Source organism: Varroa destructor, unplaced genomic scaffold (genome assembly GCF_002443255.2).
Source record: "Varroa destructor unplaced genomic scaffold, Vdes_3.0 BEIS01000006.1, whole genome shotgun sequence".
Taxonomy (NCBI): Eukaryota; Metazoa; Arthropoda; class Arachnida; order Mesostigmata; family Varroidae; genus Varroa; species Varroa destructor.
The window spans coordinates 6065761-6072962 of NW_019211459.1; the positions used below are offsets into that span (position 1 = coordinate 6065761).

The following is a 7202-nucleotide window of genomic DNA, read 5'->3' on the forward strand; positions in this document are numbered from 1 at the left end:
ATATATAAGAGAAACCGTTGTATGTAAAGAAAGTTTATGATAAACGCTTCGTTACGAAGACCTTTCGGTGAAGACCTTGGTAATAAGGGCGTCAATGAACATACATCACGTAGTGTGTAGTAGAAAAACAATTAGATGGAAAACGCTGTTTGTTTATCATATATATATATATATATATATATATATATATATACATATGTAGCACATGAGGGAAACGAACTAAGTGGACACCGTAGCATATAACACAAGTAAGCCGTCCTTCAGTTCAGAGAAGAACAAAGACTGGAAAGCATGATTATGTTGATGATGATAACAGTGTTGATTATGACGCCGCCGACGACGACACGCTCGATTCTGTAACGTTGAGTTGAATCATTGAGCTATTATTAGGTTAATAGCAATAATCTAATTTTAGTACGCTTTAGCTTTGTTACCGTTATCATCATCATCATCGTTGGCAGCAGAAGCAGCCGATCGCAGCGCCACTGACTGGCCAGCAGACAGCCACAGAGATGTTATATTAGTAACCGTGGCAACGCTAAGTAAAATAGAGAAGAATGGCGTGTGTCCCAGTGATCAGCGCAAGCGTTGTGCTTAATGCAAGGAAATAAGCCTAGTACACTAGGAATATAATAGCTAATTAAATAATCATAATAATAATAATTGTAAGGATATTCATGATAAGACGCGTCAAATGTTGTCATATTAGGTTTTTTCTTCGGGTTGCTTAGTTAGCCGACGAAGGCCTGAATCAACCCGATTAACCACAACCACCACCACCACCACCACAACAACAATAACAACAACAACAACAGCGGCAGCAGCAGCGACAACAACAGCGATAGACAATGTGTGACCCTATGGAACATCAAATAATAGTAACAATAACTATTATAAGAAAAATATTTTAAATAAAATAAAAGAATCGATGCACAAGGCGGGAGAAAATTTTATGGTAGTTTGAACTGCAACTAATATCTTTATTATTGCCTATGACTGTCGACTACATCGGCAACAACAAATAAGGTCAATTCAGGTTGTACTATTGCCTAGCGAGTGAAAAAATATCCTGGTGCCGGAAACTTCATGATGATTACTGCAACTTAGATACATGAGAAATGCAGCTATGTGTTATAGCAAGCTTATACCGAGTATACACGTTATAGAATCTATTAGCGGACTGTGTGTCTTGCGAAAGAAACTGAATTGATATGAGGCGGGCGACTACATAAAATATAGAAGCGCGCTTCACAACAGTAAAAATGACTATGTGCTTTAGACCCTATAGTAAGACTGGAGCGTGTTGGCCTCCACTAGATACATAAATGTGCCCCTGTGATAGCCTAGTGAGTAACGCACGCATTTTGCCTGCTAATCTTAGGGACACGTTGTGGTCTAGGTTCGAACCCATAGGGCATAAACAGACCGACTTCGTTTCGTGCTGGAAGCCAGCCAGCCAGCCAGCCGTCCGTCCGTCCGTCTGATGAAGCCATGCCTGACGGCGATATCGGACGTAAAACTTGAAACGTAGAAAGATTCTTGAGTATGTTACTCCGTCGGCGCTGGGTCCGGCTTGTGGGTTCCAGAGGACTTACACGTTTGCTCTTACTATTGTAACGTGTGACGTTCCCCCGGGTACAGCAATGAACTCCTCAATCAACGCTGATTCATTGGTTGAACAACGGCTATGATCGATAAACGTACACTGGTATATCTTTATGACTAAAACAAAAATTAACGAAAACTCCTGTACTATAGATATATATGTGCATTCGCACCTATGAAGATGTTTTTTTGTTTCATGAATACGTAGAAGCGGCCCCGCTCATCTCGATCAGTGTTGCCCGATAAATACCTGCTGGAGTTAGCCCGAAATGTAGCTGCTGCCAAAAAATACGTTCATCGGTCACGTTTGGCCCGCATGCTATACTGCACACAAACTATTGTATGCTGAGTGCAATAAAATTACTACTGAATTATGATCCGTTGTTAAATGGCGTTCGCGCCGAACAAGAAACGCGGCCATACGTATATACCTGGAGGCACGATGAGCCAAGTTGACGCTATGAATCGGGGCGTTCGACGCGGTTGCGCCCTCTACATCACGCCACGGAACGCTATTACACAGTAGACATATTACACGTATAAGCGAAAAATGGCATAGGGAACAGATGAGGGAAGACACAACGAGAAAGCAGTAAGACAAAGACTCTGAAAGGTTTGAAATCATTTGAAGACGATGATTATGCTATTGTTGTTGTTGTTGTTGTTGTTCAGCGGTGGTTAGAACAGCGGACACTTTAGATGCATCTCAGGGGGGTGATGGAGGCCAATTGAATCCCAAAGCACGCAGGTGCCATTAAGTTAGAGCAAAGAAAAAATTCTGTACTAGCAGTTCGTTGGAGGAGGACGATGCCATTTCTGTCCAATGTACGATGTCTAGCGTGCGACATCGTGACACGATTCTCCCCAAAAATCTATCTATTGTTGTAAAAGACAGCTTGAAAGTGAACAGAAAAACCCCAAAAATTCACCCAGGTTAAACTCAATAAACAATCTGACGCCGGGCGCCGCGCCCATGGAAGAACATACATCTGTTAAACCGACGAACAGCGAAACAAGCGTATGACATAAAGGAAAGAAGCGGGATATTAATAATGGTCGTAATCATGGATGCTGGTTGACAGGATTGGAAAAGCGGATTCAGAGACACCGCGCGTTGATTGTACATACAATACGCCTTCAACCCCCGTTGTAAATAAGATGAGAATATACCAATTATGATGGTGACGGTGATGATGATGGTGATGATAAAATAATTATGAAATTATTATGATATGAAAAATAATGATGTTACAATAAAGCTAGAAAGTGACAAAAACCAGAGAAGCTGTTGTAGCCGTGGGAAAAAAATTAAACGCGATGATAGGTAGAGGAAAAACAAGGGAGGAACGGACGAGGGGGCCTGAGGAGAAACACGAGATCAAGGGAGAGCGAAGGGAAAAACGTAAAAGAGCAAAATAAAAAGAAGTGATGGCTTATTTAAAAAATAATTTATTCACTTTTACCAAAATTCTTGTATCTATATCTATATATATATATATATATATATATGTATATATATATATATGTATATATATGTATATATATATGTATATGTATATATATATATATATGTATATCTATATATATATATATATATATATATGTATATATATATATATATATTCTTAAATGGCAGTTGTAATAAAATCGTATAAGCTAAAAAAATGTTAGAAGTGTTCTCATTTTCCTTTGATGCGTTAATTATTATTAAAAGACAGTTATCAGTAATAATAATAATAGTAGTGAAAGATATAATAGCAAGAGAACCACTATAGAAACAAAAGCAGACATTATAGTAGAAGGAATAGTGAATTGTTTTTAAATAGATTTGCTGTGCTATAAAAGCTAAAACCATTGTTACTGCACACATGAATATGGAATTCTAAAAAATAAGTAATCGTTATGATTAGGTAATAGTGAGATAAGGTTCCACAAAAGGTCACCGTATCTTCCTCATGTTCCCCTAAATAAGAACAAGGTAATTTTCTTCTAAAACTTACGTTTGAAATCTTCCTCTCGAAAGCCTACTATCCTCATTTCCCATATACACTGTCAGCTTTTGCTCGGGAGATAGAACTGTCACTTAAGACCTTCGACGGAAAAACCGGGTACTAGAATTACAGAACCTATATAATGGTGGTGATCTTCGAGCGGGTTTTCTAATTCAAGTCCTTAGGCCACATTACGGCTTTTGCAGTGGTCTCGATCCTTCAAACTCTACTCTTTGAGCGAGTACAGCAGTGACAAATTGGTGTTTCACTATGACCTCCCTGGTACAAGTAATTTCATCAATCCTGGATCCATCTCGCCGGTTCTTTCGCTCTGGAGATATAGAAGCCAATTTGCTATGAATCGATTTGTAAAGGCATGCGGTTCTTATTAAAAGTACATTCAGATTATGTATTAAAGCAGACCGGCTTAGCTCTGTCGCTGGCTGGTAGGAATGAGCTCTGCGTTTGTGTAATATTGACGTAATAATTAATTCAATATAACTTGCTTACCTGGCGGGGTCTCCTTATGCTGCGGCCGGTATCTTCTAGCGTTCGGTGCGTTTAATTTCATGTTGCATCCTGTGGACCCTTTTTTGTCATTTCTCTGGGCACGTGCGGGGCGGTATTTGATTGCCTCCAAAGCTGACTAGCTGACAGCATATCTACTGGCCTCCGACACCGTCGGGATGCCTTGCGCGAGTCCTCGGCAGTAGGCCTGCACAACGATGGGTCCCATTATCCTGACGGACATCCTGCTGTCGTGGTAGCCCTTGCAGTAGTAGGGGGTTGCTTGCTCTGTCCATTGAGGTGGATGCTCACTTCCAGTGAGATATTCAAGGATCCCTGGCCAATGGTGTAAAAAGTAACGCATTTTCGTGGCTCCTTCCCAGGCGGCACATGTTTAACAGCATGCGAACATACGTGTTCTAGTCCGTATCCTCCTGTACGCAAAATAGCATGCATTCAGTCGGCGCATGGGTCTGCTAACGTTTAGGTAGTAAGACCGGTCGTGATCCCACTGACTGGTTCTATACAGTGCCTTCGTTAAGGATGAACCCTTTGACCTTCTGGCTTCTTGATGCAGTCGTATTAATAATGCAGCCACCGAGGACTGGCTAGCCGATACGCTATAATCGCTGCTTTAAGAACGCTATTTCTAATAGCAGGCAAACGGGTTGGACGGTCCACAGCGCGGATTTCGGGTTCACACATAACGATCTGGAAAGGGTCTGCTGGTCAAGTTCACCTTGCCCCTGTTCTGGACCCCGGTCCTAATCCTAAGTCAGATCCATGGGCTGTGCTCACTGGTATTCCCTTCCTCAGATCAATGGGTATTTCTTCGGTGTGTTACTGGAAGAGGGTGTCAAGCTTCTCCAACCCAAAAGCTCGAACCAGTGAAACTAAGTCTTAGTATGAATGGGCTTTAGTCACTGTGATAAAGCTAGCAGAAGTAACTAACCTTGTCGGACATTTGCCAGGAATACGCTGAATCTGAGCTTAACCTCCAGCTCATTTAGCAGTGCTGATTTAGTGCATACAAACGGTTCAGACGACTCCCTGTTTCTCCTATAGCTCATATTCCCCTTAAGGGGAAGTGCTTGTTCCGCTTTTTTTAAAGGCTTTTTTATGTTTCCCCTGCAGCGATCTTAAAACACAAGCGACTCTCTGCAAATATTGGATCCGCTTTCTTGCGCTTTGGGTTAGTGGACATTTTCGTTTCTCCGCGAGTTGCTCGTACTCCCCAACTTATCGCCTTGTCTTTTTTCTCGTTTAACACGATCAGGGGGACTTCTAATCGCCCAGCCGTTTAAGTAATTTCGTCACGTCGCCAGCCAAACGACGGCTGTCATCAAAAAAGAAAGTGGGTAGACTCACCTTTATCGTTAGCTAGCAGGAACAAGCTTTTGATAGTCGCCTGCTCTAGACTTCTACAGAGATAAACTTGTACTCATTTATATATGTATATTATAATAATTTCTGAGATATTTATACATATATTTATTTATTGCCTGTTGTTCTTTTACTATTTATTTATGATTTTTTAGTGTATTTGTCATTTACATATATTTCCCGAAAGCGTCGCATCATTACGGGTTGAATGCAAGTAAACTTGAACGAGTTCATGCTGCTTTCATTTACTAGCTACATAGCAGGGACATTCACTGCAACAGATGGCTCTAACTTACGTACAGTTTCACGTTTTGATAACGTGTGTGTGTCACAGGCAGCAACTATAAAACGAAATCTGAAAAGAGCAAAATTAACAGCGCCTAATTTTAAACATTATAAGTCTAGAGTATCAATACAGACTTTGTAATTTTCTACCCACTAACGCGTAACGACTAATCGAATTATCAACGTCTCTCTCGGTCACTTCCAACTCCTCCTGACCTACAAGTGTAACAGCTTGTATGTATGCACTTCCTGCAAATCGCCCTGCTGTAGAGAGGTCCTACTTTTGAGCCTAGACCCGGAGTTGAATTTTTAGTGATACGATCTAGTCTGTTTGATACATGGGCTCTGCCATTCAAATGTGCTTGTCTTTCAGTGAACGTCGCAAAAGGAAACTATAATTCCTCTAATAGTTTACTAAATCTACTGTACCTAGATGTGGGGGAGGAATGGCCTACAAGAGAGTAGCTATAGAACTCTATACCACTAGCGGTCTGCAGTGTAACAGGAACGCTCGTTGAGGAACGCGGAAGTTCGCTTCTATCTAAGCCTTACGATCGGTCGCTTCAATATCCATCTGTGAGTCGTGGCGTGACTGCCGACTGATGGATCCAACTGGGTGATGGCACTTCAGCTGGATTTGTCCTGGCTGTTTCATTGATGCTTGCTAGCTCTTCAGGCATAAAGCGAGATGGACGTCGATGAACTTGAATGCACTCTGGCGAGCAAATGCTGCGATCGAGCTTTACTTATGACTTCCTTCAGCAAATCTGGATGCCTATGAGTCTCTCGATGTGGGGTGCAGGCCAATTCTCGCCGAATGTCTGAGAACCTGGCAGAAATTCGTTGGACGAGTGAAGGGGTCTTCAAGCTTGCTAGGCCGTAGACCCTGTGAGAACCGAGCAGCCTTTTGAGGCAACCTAATGCTTCTTCGTTTCTTATTAGAGCTTTCGACATTTTTTCGTTTACTCATTCATCGACACTGTTCCCTACGACAGCTGCATTCAAATCAGTGACATCACTGAATTCTCGGTTCTGGTGTGGACCGTAACGGAGTTTTAACGATGTTATTTCTCCATTTGTACGAAAAAGAGCGTAGTTTTCCAAGGCAAATTATAAGATGAAAATATTCTTCTGTCATGCCATACACTGGTGAACATACGTAGTTAAGATCCGCAAACTTTTGTCATCACGTATATTCGATCCTCATGTGACGAGGCGTGCTTTTAAAAAATAAGAAATCGTTCAACCAACGAGCTGAAAAACATGTGTTTGTGCCCTCTGCTTTCAGCAAGCCATTCGAGTGCCTTAGCTGCGCTTAATTCATCGAGCAGTGGTGGATTAGAAGAATTAACACATATTGTTTACGACAGTTCGCCTCCAACCGAAGTATGCTCCACACTGCAGCCAGCTCCGTTCCACTCATCAAATTTT

The 7202-nt window shown here is 41.6% G+C and overlaps 1 pseudogene across 1 annotated transcript in view; it reads left to right on the plus strand.

Annotated features, from left to right (window-relative positions):
• The window catches only part of LOC111253236 (putative nuclear hormone receptor HR3 pseudogene), a 23106-nt pseudogene extending 15918 nt beyond the window's left edge, over positions 1-7188 (plus strand). The window contains exon 2 of the transcript XR_015329540.1: positions 7060-7188. The product of XR_015329540.1 is annotated as a putative nuclear hormone receptor HR3 pseudogene (transcript). The remainder of the gene's footprint in view (positions 1-7059) is intronic.
• Positions 7189-7202: the final 14 nt, after the last annotated feature.